The sequence below is a fragment of the Panthera pardus genome, unplaced genomic scaffold (assembly GCF_024362965.1).
Source record: "Panthera pardus isolate Hobbes unplaced genomic scaffold, ASM2436296v1 HiC_scaffold_20, whole genome shotgun sequence".
Classification (NCBI taxonomy): domain Eukaryota; kingdom Metazoa; phylum Chordata; class Mammalia; order Carnivora; family Felidae; genus Panthera; species Panthera pardus.
The window spans coordinates 12,900,973-12,913,690 of record NW_026526766.1 but is presented as its reverse complement, the minus strand read 5'-3'; the positions used below and the strand labels follow the sequence as shown (position 1 = coordinate 12,913,690).

General features: G+C 43.9%; 2 long non-coding RNA genes across 2 annotated transcripts in view; both read right to left on the bottom strand.

Annotated features, from left to right (window-relative positions):
* LOC109275409 (uncharacterized) overlaps positions 1-3,929 on the bottom strand; it is a 58,311-nt gene extending 54,382 nt beyond the window's left edge. The window contains exon 1 of the long non-coding RNA XR_002084121.2: positions 3,834-3,929. This is a non-coding gene — a long non-coding RNA (uncharacterized LOC109275409). The remainder of the gene's footprint in view (positions 1-3,833) is intronic.
* A 7,350-nt stretch (positions 3,930-11,279) lies between these two features.
* LOC109275569 (uncharacterized) lies at positions 11,280-11,969 on the bottom strand. The gene is made up of 2 exons (XR_002084248.2): positions 11,796-11,969; positions 11,280-11,513 (listed from the first exon to the last, which is right to left on the bottom strand). It is a non-coding gene; the product is annotated as an uncharacterized LOC109275569 (long non-coding RNA).
* Between the last annotated feature and the right edge of the window lie 749 nt (positions 11,970-12,718).

Genomic DNA, 12,718 nt, shown 5'->3' with positions numbered 1-12,718 from the left:
ATGCCTATCTTATCAAATGATAGAGGATCGTGTAGACCATTTGCAGAGACACAGAACCAACTGTATGCACCTGTGGGCCGACGTGAGGCAGCACAGAAGCTCCAGGAACACACTGAGCAGTTAAAGCATAGCAGTGCCGGGCAAGGTGCCACGGGAAGGATTTCATTCAGGGGAAAAGGCAGTGCTCCTCCGTGACCAGAGCCATGAGAAATCAATTGACTCGCTTTAATCGGACCAACCTGAGCTGGATTGGGAACCTAGCTAGGCTACTTAGGGCCGGTGAGCAGTTCCAGGCCGGATGCCAGGGGGCTGTGCCTTGAGCTGTTATCCGCTTACAGGTAACCACGGAGCACGGATCGCAACGGATGCACCACAATGGTGAGGGCTCGTTTAGTTGCACGTTACGGAATCTTAACAGAAACCGGCCTGAGCAGGAAAGAATGCAATGGCTTTCTGGTACGGTAGAGGCTGGATCCAGGTGCTTAAACGGTGTTCTCCAGAATCCCCCAACTCTGATGTCCCCCATGTTGGCTTCCCCTTCAGACAGACCCCCTCAAAGTGGTGGCAGTAATAATTGCCAGTGACTCCGGGCTCGTGTTCCACCAGCTGAACACCCCCCCTAGTTCTAGCGGGCACCTGGGACTAATTTCCCACCGGCCTAGCCCATCGCACCCCATCTCTGCGACCAGGGGAGTGCAGTTCTCAGTGGCCAGCCCTCTGTCACATGCCCGCTCCTCTTTTAAGGTGTGGAGTCTGGCCCTGCTCCTGCAACACAGGCTTAGATTTCAGGGGCTGCCCAGAAGAAAATTGGGGTACTTTCCCAGAAGTAAGGAAAAAAAGCAGCAGCTCTGTGCTGCACCGTGCCGGCCCCTGTCTGCGAATCCTCGTGTCTTGAGAGCTCCTCTTACCTTCCTTGTCCTAGAATTTCCCGTGTCTGAATAATAGGCAATTCGATCAATAACTTTAAAATTAATGAATAAGTGTATCTGGCTGAAGGCATAAACATGAACCATTTAAATATTCTACAGTATTTGGGGGCGCCTGGGTGGCTCCGTCGGTTAAGCGCCCGTTTTCGGCTCGGGTCATGATCTCACGTCCAGCTCTGGGCTGACAGACAGCTCAGAGCCTGGAGCCTGCTTCCGATTCTGTGTGTGTGTGTGTGTGTGTGTCTGCCCCACCCCCACTCATGCTCTGTCTCTCAAAAATAAACATTAAGCAAATTTTAAAAAATACATAAATATTCTACAGTATTTGGTAATATCCCTCCGTGGATGATACAAGAGCAGAGATGCAAAGGTAACAGAAGAATCAGGGGAAGGCATTAAAGAAGAGGCAAGGCCCGAATGGAGTCTTAAAGGATGGGTGGGTATAGACAGGGAGAGAGGAAGCAGGGCATTCCAGGCAAGGGCCCAACATGAGCGCAGGCACTGAGATCAGACAAGCCGCGTGCATTCAGGGACAGGGAAAGCCTGCCAGGCTTCATGTGCAGACGTCGTGAGCGAGTGGGCGAGGATTGGGGATGGTCGGGCAGGGCCAGTTACAAGTCTGGAATGGCCGTCTGGGGAGGAGACACTGAGTTGGCATTGAAGGGAGAGAAGGAGGCTTTCAGTTCCGGACAGGTGCGTGGGCCATGTCAGCAAGAAGCACGAGGTAGGAAAGTGATGAGGACAGAGCTGTTTTGGAGAGATAAGCCTGGTGGAGACGTGGAGGTGGCTGATCGTCAGGGCAAAGACAGAGGCAGGGAGGTCAAGGTGATGAGAACCCGGCCTCTCCCCCTCCAGATCGCCTTTTCCAGCCCAGCCTCAAAAGGGCCTTCCTCGACCTACCCCACCCTTTCTCTTTCTCTCCCGCTCCTTCTCTTTCCGCCTGGGCTTCCAGAACACATTTCAGATCCTCGATTATATTCAAGAAACTTGTAAATGCACAGAGTCTCCGTAAGAGAAGGAATAAAAACTGCTCTGAGTCAAGACCAAGTCTTGCTGAGGGACACTTGCTAGGGGACTAATGGGGATGAGGCACAGTAAAGCCAAGAAGCTGCAGCTCACCATCACTGTCCTGCAAGCCGACTGAGCTTGGATCTGCGTGTCACTGTTCGCGGGCAGTACGATCATGGGCAAATTCTCTCTTAGCCTTATGTTTCCCCTCTGTAACATGGAGGTAATAATTACATTTCCCTCAGAGGCTTATTATGAGAATTGTTAATAATGTACAGAAAGTGCCTGATTCAATGCCTGTCATTATTATTTGCATCTGGAAACAATCCGAGCAACTGCAGGTCAAACCTGCCTAGACTTCCTCCCAAAGCTAAAAATTCCTCCAGGAAAGGGGGCAGGGGGCCTTTGGAGATGGAGTGATGCTCTTCTCCGTGGGTCTCCAGCTTGAGCCTCAAGCTCTGATCTCTCCTGAAAGATGTCAACCACTAGAGGGAGAGTAGACTTCCAGAAACCACAGCCCTAAATCCCACTGTCTTTTGTGATGTCAACTCACTGGGACCCAGCAGGCATGGTTTTGTTTTGTTTTGTTTTGTTTTGTTTTCCTTACAGGAATAGAATAAAATAGAAAATAGCATTAATTGTAGAAGCTACAGGTAGATATTGTTTCATAAAGCCTTTTGTCTTTATGCATATATATCTATGCATATATAACTTGAATTTCTCACTGTGGGTCACGGTCAACCAGCAAAGAGTTTGCAAAATACTGCCTTTGCAAAGAAGTATCCTTATGCAGGAAAAAGCTACCTATTTTCTTTAATTCTCAGACAGACACCAAACAGATTCTGTATTAAAGAAGATGAGTCCCGGCCCTGGGTGGCTCAGTCAATTAAGCGTCTGACTTCAGCTCAGGTCATGATTATGGCTCGTGAGTTGGAGCCCCACATTGGACTCTGTGCTGACAGCTCAGAGTCTGAAACCTGCTTCAGATTCTGTGTCTCCTTCTCTCTCTCTCTGCCCCTCCCCGCTCATGCTCTGTCTCTCTCTCAAGAATAAACATTTAAAGAATTTTAAAAAACAGATGAGTCATTATTCTTTTTTTTTTTTTTTGAGTAAACTCTATGCCCAATGTGAGGCTCGAACTCATGAGCCCAAGGTGAAGAGTCACGTGCTCCACTGAGCCAGCCAGGCGCCCCAGTCATTGTTCTCTATTAAAGAAAAATCAGATACAGGAGTGGAGGACTAGATGGTGCCCCATATTGTTAGGAATTTGAATTATTTCTAGAATGCTCTTCCTCTGGTGTTCACTAATATAAGCACCTCTCAAGGTCTAACTCGGCCCCTTTTTCTCACAGGCCTATGAATGACCTGCGTAGCTCTTTCCAGGTGATAACATCCACTCTCAGGACGTTTATTGGTTCCTCTGTGTGGCTGATTCTGAATTACTTTTTTAGCTCTTACCTCCATATCTGTATTTCCAAATGATGGCTGGAATTCTCTCCATTCTCTTTCCCTTAAAATTCAGTCTGTTTGAAACTCAGTGCACAATCTTCCCTTTATAAAGAGAAAAGTTAAAATCTCTTCCTGTGTTCCTTCTCTTGGCCTGTCTTCATCTGTGCAGGCTGCTATAATAAAATATCACAGACTGGGGGCGCCCGGGTGGCACAGTCGGTTAAGCATCCAATTTCGGCTCAGGTCATGATCTCACGGTTTGTGGGTTTGAGCCCCACGTCGGACTTTGCACTGATTGTTCAGAGCCTGCTTCAGATTTGGTGTCTCCCTCTCTCTCTGCCCCTCCCCTGCTCACTCTCGCTCTGTCTCTCAAAAAACTAAGTATTAAAAAATTTTTTTTTAAATAGCACTGACTGGGTAGCTAATAAACCATAGAAATATATTTCTCACAGTTCTGGGAGCTGGAAGTCCAAGATCATGGTGCCAGCATGGTCGGATGAGGGACCTCTTCCAGGTCTGAGACTTCTTGCTGTGTCCTTACAGGTGGAAGGGGTTGGGGAGCTCTGTGGAGTCTCTTATTATATAAGGAAATAATTCCATTGTGAAGGCTCCACCCCCTAAAGGCTCCACCCCCTAATGCCATCATTTTTGAGGGTTAGGATTTCTCAGTATATGAATTTGGGAGGGACACATTCAGATGAGAGCAACCCTTCTTGCCTCTCAGTAAAACCCAGATGAGAAAACTCAGTTAAGTCAAGTGTCCTTACCCTCCTCTATGATCACGTAACCTACCTTCCCAGTGCCCCATCTGTCCAACACATTTGTCCCTCCTACTCACACTGTTCAGGGTGATTTGTGTAGTCATCTTCTCTCTCTGTCCCCAGTCTCCCACCTTTCCCAGGGACCCCTCTCCTGGCCAGCAGCAACCTTACAGAAGCACCGGTTGAATCATAACATTGACTCACATCATTCCATTCTTAAAAACATGCAATAACTCCCCCCAAGAACATGCAAATGACATTTGTAAGCACAAGGGGCGCCTGGGTGGCTCATTTGGTTAAGCGTCTGATTTCGGCTCAGGTCATGATCTCACAGTTCGTGAGTTTGAGCCCCACATCGGGCTCTGCACCGACAGTGTGCAGCCCACTTTGGATTCTTTGCCTCCCTCTCTCTCTGCCACTTCCTCGTCCTGCTCTCCTCCCTCCCCGCCCCTCTCTCAAAAATAAATAAATAAACATTAAAAAATTGTAAGCGTGAGACTTAAAGCCCAAGCACAGAATGACAAGTAGCTTTTTGTCTTTTTTTTAATCTTTTTTTTTTTAGTTGAAGTATAGTTGACATGTAATATTATATTAGTTTCAGGTGTACAACACAGTGATTCAACAGTTACATACATTACATACGATAGGCCCACCACAATACGTGTAATTACCACGTTACCATACACAGTTATTACAATATTATTGACTCTGTTCTCTATGCTGTACTTTTCATGTCTGTGACTTAATTGTCAATACCTGGAAGTCTATCCCCCCTAATCCTCTTTAGCTATTCTGCCTACTCCTTTGCCCACCTCCCCTCTTGCAACCACCACTTTGTTCTCTGTATTTTTGAGTGTGTTTCTATTTTGTTGCGGTTTGTTTCTTTTGTTTTTTAGAGGCCACACATAAGTGAGACCATAGGGTATTTGTCGTTCTCTGACTGATTTCAGTTAGCATAATACCCTCACGCTCCATCCATGTTGTCATGAACAGGAAAATCTCACTCTTTTTTTTTTTTTTTTTTTTTTTTTTATGGCTGAGCAGCATTCCGTTGTATATATAAACCACATCTTCTTTCTTTATCCATCCATCTACAGATGGACACGTAGGTTGCTGCCATATCATGGCTATTGTAAATAATGCCGCGGTGAGCATAGGAGTGCAGATATCCTTTCGAGTTAGTGTTTGCATTTTCTTTGGGTAAATACCCAGAAGTAGAATTACTGGAGCATATGGCAGTACTATTTTTAGTTTTTGGGGGGAACCTCCATACTGCTTTCCACAGTGGCTGCACCAATTTACATTCCCACCAACGGTGCACAAGTGTTCTCTTTTCTCCGCATCCTTACCAACATTTGTTATTTTGTTTGTCTTTTTATTTTTAGCCATTCTGCTGGGGTGAGGTGATACTTCACTGTGATTTTGACTTACATTTCCCGCATGATTGCTGATGCTGGGCATCTTTTCATGTATCTCCTGGCTATCTGCATGTCTTGTTTGGAAAGATGTCTATTCAGGTCCTCTGCCCATTTTCAATCAGATTATTTGGGGTTTTTTGGTGTTGAGTTGCATGAGGTTTTTTAAATATATATTTTGGATATTAACCCCTTATTGGATATATCATTTGCAAATATCTTCTCCCATTCACTGGCTGTCTTTTCATTTTGTTGATGGTTTCCTTCACTGTTCAAAAGACTTTTTTTTTTTTTTTTAACATATTCTTCTTTTTTTTTTTTTTTAAGTTTATTTATTTGGAGGAAGAGTGCACATGGGAACAGCAGAGAGGGAGAGAAAGAGAATCCCAAGCAGGCTCTGTACTGTTAGCACTGAGCCCAATGCAGGGCTCAAACTCACAAGCCTCGATATCATGACCTGAGCCAAAATCAAGAGCAAGACGCTTAACTGACTGAGCCACCCAGGCGCCCCTTGAAAGCCTTTTATTTTCATGTACTCCCAGTTATTAATTTTGGCTTTTGTTTCCCTTTTTGAGGAGACATAGTCAGAAAAATATTGCTAAAGCCAATGTCCATGAGCTTACTCTCTGTGTTTTCTTTTAGGAGGTTTATGGTTTCAGGTCTCACCGTTAGGTCTTTAATCCATTTTGAGGATTATATAATCCATTTTGAGGATTATTATTATTATTATTATTTGAGGTTATTTTTGTGTCTGGTGTAAGAAAGTGATCCAATGTCATGCTTTTCCATATAGCTGTCCAGTTGTCCCAACATCATTTGTTGAAGAGACTGTCTTTTCCCCATTGTGTGTTCTTGCCTCCTTTGTCAGAGATTAATTGACCAGATAAACACGGGTTTGTTTCTGGGCTCTCAGCTCTGTCCCATTGATCTGTGTGTCTTTTTGTGCCCGTACCATGCTGTTTTGATTACCATAGCTTTGTAGTGTGGCTTGAAATCTGGAAGCGTGCTGCCTCCAGCTTTGTTCTTCTTTCTCAAGATTGCATCAGCTATCCAAGCTTTTTTGTGGTTCCATAGAGATTTTAGATGTTTTTGTTTGTTTGTTTGTTCTGGTGCAAACCCAACCAGGATTGCACTGAATCTGTAGGTTCCTTTGGGTAGTATGGACATTTTAACAATATTAATTCTTCCAATCCATAAGCATGGTGTATCTTTCCATGTATTTGTGTCATATTTAATGTCTTTCATCAATGCCTTATAGTTTTCAGAGTAGAGATCTTTCACCTCTTTGGTTAAATTTATGTCGAGTATTTTATTCTTTTTGATGCTTGTTTTCTCGTTTCCCTTTCTGCTATTTCATTGCTAGTGCATAGAAACACAACAGGTTTCTGTATATTAATTTTATATCCTATAATTTACTGAATTCATTTATTCTAATACTTTTTGGTGGAATCTTTAGGGTTTTCCAAGTATATCTAGAACCATTTGTTGTCTGCAAATAGTGTCAGTTTACTTCTTTCTTACCCATCTGGGTAACTTTTATTTGTCTTTGTTTGTTTCATTGCTGTGGCTAGGACCTCCGTACTCTCTGTTAAATAAAAGTAGTGAGAGTGGATATCTAGGTCTTCTTCCTGATCTTAAAAGAAAAGAGTTCAGCTTTTCACCATTGAGTATGATGCCAGATGTGGGTTTGTCATATATGGCCTTTATTATGTTGAGGCATGTTCCTTCTGTACCACTTTGTTGAGAGTTTTTATCATGAATAAAAACTCATGGATGTTGAATTTTTTCAAATGATTTTTCTGCACCTGTTGAGATTATCGTATGATTTTTATCCTTCATTTTGTTAATGTGGTGTATCACATTGATTGGTTTGTGGGTACGAACCATCCTTGTATTCCTGGAATAATCCCATTTGATCATGGTGAATAATCTTTTTAATGTACATTCTAATTTGGCTTGCTAATATTTTGTTGAGGATTTTTGTATGTTTATTCATTAGGGATGTTGGTCTGTGATTTTCTTTTCTTTTTTCTTTTCTTTTTTTTCTTTTCTTTTTTTTTTTAATTTTGGAGTGCCTTGGATATCAGTATCAGGGTAATGCTGGCCCCATGGAATGACTTCAAAAGCATTCTTCTCCTTCTATTTTTGGAATAGTTTGAGAAAGATAGATGCTAACTTTCCTTTAAATGTTTGGTAGAGGGGTGCCTGGGTGGCTCACTTGGTTAAGTGTCCAACTCGATTTCGGCTCAGGTCATGATCTCACAGTTTATGAGTTCAAGACCCACATAGGGTTCTGCACCAATAGTGCAGAGCCTACTTGGGATTTTCTCTCTCCCTCTTTCTCTCTTCCCCTCCACTCCCCACCCTCTCTCTCAAAATAAATAATTAAACTTTAAAAACAGAATTTACCCGTGAAACCATTTGGTCCTGGATATCTGTTTGTTGGGAGTTTTTTATTTACTGATTCAATTTTGTCTGTTCAGATTTTTTTTCTTCAAAATTCAGTCTTGGAAGATTATATGCTTTTAGAAATTTCTATTTCTTCAAATTGTCCAATTTTGGGGCATATTATTTTCTGTAGTAGTCTCTTATAATCCTTGTATTATATTATGTTATATTATATATTATATATATATACAATATATTTGTATTTCTTTGGGTCAGTTGTAACTTCTCTTTCATTCGTGATTTTCTTTATTTGAGGCCTCTCTTTTTTTCTTGATGAATATGTCTGAAGGTTTATCAATTTTATTTATCTTTTCCAGGAACCAGCTCTTAGTTTCATTTATTTTTATTATTATTTTTTTTTACCCTCTATTTGGTTTATTTCCCTTCTCACCTCTACTTTTCCTTCCTTCTACTAACTTTGGACTTTGTTTATTCTTTTGTTGTTTTGTTGTTTCTTTAGGTATATTATTAGATTATTTATTTGAGACTTTTCTTGTTTCTTGAGGTAGGCTTCTATCACTATAAACTTCCCTCTTAGAACTGCTTTTGCTGCGTCCCAAAGATTTTGAACTGCAGTGTTTGCATTGTGATTTGTCTCCTGGTATTACTTGTTTCCTCTTTGATTTCGCTGTTGACACACTGGTTGTTTAGTAACTGTGTTGTTGAACACCCACGTGTTTCTGCATTTCCAGTTTTTTTCTTGTAACTGATTTCTAGTTTCATACTTTTGCAGTCAGGAAAGATGCTTGACATGATTTCAGTCTTCTTAAATGTATTGAGACTTGTTCTGTGGCCTGACATGTGATCTATCCTGGAGAATGTTCCAGGATGCACTTGAAAGGAATGTGTATTCTGCTTTGGAGAGGCCATCAGACCCCACTGAGGCTGCCCACCAGATATGGCAAGGTGGGAGCTTCTTTGGAGGGGAGCCTGCCAGGGTGGGTCTGCCGGGGAACACCAGGGCTGGGGAAACAATGCTAGTGAGGTAGATGGAGAGTGTCAGGACTGGCTCGTGCAAATTTTCAGCTATCTATACTGAAGGAGGGCAAGAAAATGGCTCTCACCAACACTTGTGTTCCTGTAGAAAGCTCTACAGATCCCTGCCCCTCTGGCACATATCCTTAAATTAGTCAACAAATCTCTTTCATGTATAACCCAGGCACTTTTCAAACTGTTGCTTCCGTGCTGCATCCCAGGCTGAGTGATAAAGCCTGCTGGCTCTTTAAGGATAGGGACTCAGTTTCCCATAGTCCTCTGTCTTCCCAGAGTTTAGCCCTACTGATTTTCAAAGCCAGATGTTATGGGTTCTCATCTTCCTAGTCCAGGACCCCAGAGCTGCGGGTGCCCAGTGTGGGGCTTGGTCCCCTCACTCACTCCTCCATGTTTGTGATCTTGCTCCCACTGGTAGGTAGTCATGCTGGGTGTTTGGTTTCCAACTGCATCTTTTCCCTACTGACCTTTTCAATGTGACCTTCTCTTTATATGACTTTAGCTGTAGAAGATGTGTTCTTCTCGTCTTCAGGTGGTTTTTAGAATGAGTTCTAATACATGTAGTTATTGGCTCAGTGTATCTACAAGAGGTCATAAGCTCAGGATCCTCCTACTCCACCATCTTCCCTGACTCTGGCAAATGGTTTTATTTCAAGGGTCAACACCACCTGATCAGTGGTGGCTTCTTAGAGAATTGTGTTGAGCAGTATTCTGAGACTTCATACAAACTCAGGAAGAAAGGTTAGCAATGGGCATAAGAGGGGGAAGTAGACATCTTCAATCTAGGCTCAATGCACTTTTTTTGCTTTTTCCTACATCCTCTAGCATCAACTGCTCAGTCAAAACAAAGTACTCATTGATACTCAACTACACTATCTAATCCTATTAACCACAAAGACCATCTATTTTCATGATTCCTATCTTCTGCTGTCTAGACGTCACTTGGCTCAACTTCCACTCATTAGAATCCTCACCTTATTCCTGTAATACTCTACCTTCACATTTTATAACTTATCCCTCCATTGAATATGTATCAACCTCATTTGTATTATAGTAACACATAAGTATTATATGTGTGTCTATGTATGTGTGTATATGTATGCGTGTATTTCTGCCTTTCCCACTGGACGAGAAACTCTTTGAAGGCAATGAACATATCTTACTTATCTCCCAACCCCTAGATCCCATCCACTAACTTAGACATCGCAAATATTCAATAGCATTTTAGGGGATATAAGAACTGATTAACTAAGAATTAATTAACTAATATTCTGATGGCGTAATAGTCAGAAAGTCACATGGAATATCCAGGGAACTGGAATCCTCTCAGAAATAGACACTCTTGTGGGAATCTCCCAGTTTCCATCAGTGATCCAGAAGACAGCAGCCCCCTGGCTCTGAGGTAGGCGGTACAGCTGCAAATTCAAGAGAAGAATCTCTTTCTGTGGGGTAGCGGTATGGCACTCAACACTTACAAAAGGCTGCACGTGCCCACAAGACAAGCCTTGTGCCCCTTTCACCATCTGAGTTGTAGAAGATACGACTTACCCAATATCATATGTGCGCTCACAAGTAGGAGACAGACTCACACTTCAAATCCATGACTCACATAAAGTTGTGCTCTTTTGCGTCACCAATGAGTTTGGGGTAAATTTTAGTATAGAGAGAGGAATCCCCCGCTATTAAAAATAACAATATTTTGGGAAGTACTGCTGCCTGTCCTATAGAGGTCTCATGCTCAGATCCTCCAAGTGGACCCCTAAACCATTTATCGGTGTGCCCCACAACTGGAGACTCAGCCCTAAAGACCAGGCAAAGATTGTATCAAAGAGAAATTTCAAACCACCTTACCAACCCCTGGCAGCTTCTCAAGCTGGTGATTTAATGAAGGCCATCAACCCAAAGCCTTCGCTATCAATTCTCTCAGACCATACAACACATTAGGGAGCACTATTTGTAACAACATGATAACTGAACAACTGAAAGAGAAGTCACAGGCATCATGGGGGGGGGGGGGGGGCGGGGGGGGGGGAGTCTTTCTTTCCCTTACAGGAAAATGGCTTTTGTTGTCCTTGTCCCTTTAATGCCTTAAAGGGAAGAAAGAAAGGGTAGGGGGGAGATGGTGAGAAGGAGGGAGGGTGCAGAAGGGAAGGGAAGAGAGAGAAGGAAGGGAAAAAGAAGGAAAAAAGAAAGAAAAACATCAAGGAGAGATAATGACAGACTTGTTAATTTCCAGAGTTGAAGCCCAGAGTCCTGACTTAAGACAAAGGACATCACAGGCATTTTGTTCATCCAAGAGCTGCAATGCTTGGGATTTGTCATTTTGCACAGTGCAAAGCCAACGATGTGAGCCAAAACCAGAGAGAACACAAGGATTTCAACAATTTGGGGGTTATCTTCCCTGCCTTTTCCCCTCTGTGTCTGTGTGATTCCTCAGACAAAGTGGGTTGGAGAAGTTCAAGCTCAGTTCACAGAAGAGAACATTCTGTACTCTGCACAACAGGCTGGGCTGCTCTCTGTAAAACAAAATCAACAGCATGATCTCAGCCGCGGCGGCGGCAGGCACCGCGCCGCCAACCCACGGCCCCGGCGTTTGAATAGAGCGGCTGTCAAAGGCGCCCCGCGGACGGTCCCCAGAGGTGCAGCCGCGCGCACATGCGCACCGCAGGCTCCCCGCGCGCACATTCACACCCGCCCGGAGCCAGAGGCCGCAGAAACGACTTTCTGCCCCATTGTTACTTCTTCTCCCCAGCGGGTCAAGGAAGTCGTTTGGGTCTTTCTTTGGGGAGAGTAATGACCGCTGAAACATTTCCAAGGAAACAAGCCCCTGCGTGTTCGCTTGTGCTCTGGCGTTGACTGGAGCTTTGCTGCCGGTTTTGATGTTACTGTAATCAAACGACAGCATTAACTCTGAATCTGCCCCCGCTTCTTTACTCAGGCAGGGAGAGGCCGGGAAAGAGGAGAGCTGGCTGCTTGCTGGGCCCCCTCACCCACCCTCTAAGCTTTTCCATTTCCTTCTGGGTCCCTGTTTTGTTTTGTTTTTTTCTTCTTTTGTCTGGAGGTTAGCGTGCAGTTCGGTAAATATTTATGGAGGGTATATACGGTGTCAGGCACTGTCCGTAGAATAATATTCATGGCAAGATTTTTTCCAGTGAAGAGAAAACCTGGCCATGAAGCCCATCAGAAGAGGGAAGGTGTCAGGGAGAGGGATAGGATGTTTTCTGGGGAAGGTCTGGAGACTGAGGTACCAGAAGGCCTGAATACAGGTGGGTGTTTTTCAGTACGAAACACAGAAGCCTGGAATGAAACTGCTTCCCAGTGTTCTTTCCTGCTGAATCCAGGCCCAGCTGCTGGAGGAAGGAATGACAACGAGAATGAGTAGCTGCCCACAGCAGGGCAGGAAAGTGTGGCCTCTGTGCCCCTTGAGGTCCCCTTCTGTGCTGTTACAGGATGCAGAGACCAGCAGGGCTGAGCGGCAGGGTAGAGAGATGGCAAGTAGAAAAACCCGGACTCCGGTGCTTGCCAGAGGCTTTGAATCCTGGGAAACCTCAGGCAAGATCCCCTGACCTTGTGCCCACGAGTCTCTGCGCCCTCCTCAGCTATTAACTAGAACCAGGACCACCGGCTTTGTAGAACTACTGCCTACTGTAGAATTTAAGGAAACTATCTATGCCTTTGCATGGCATAGACTAGATAATAGAGAGCAATGATTGTGATTCTT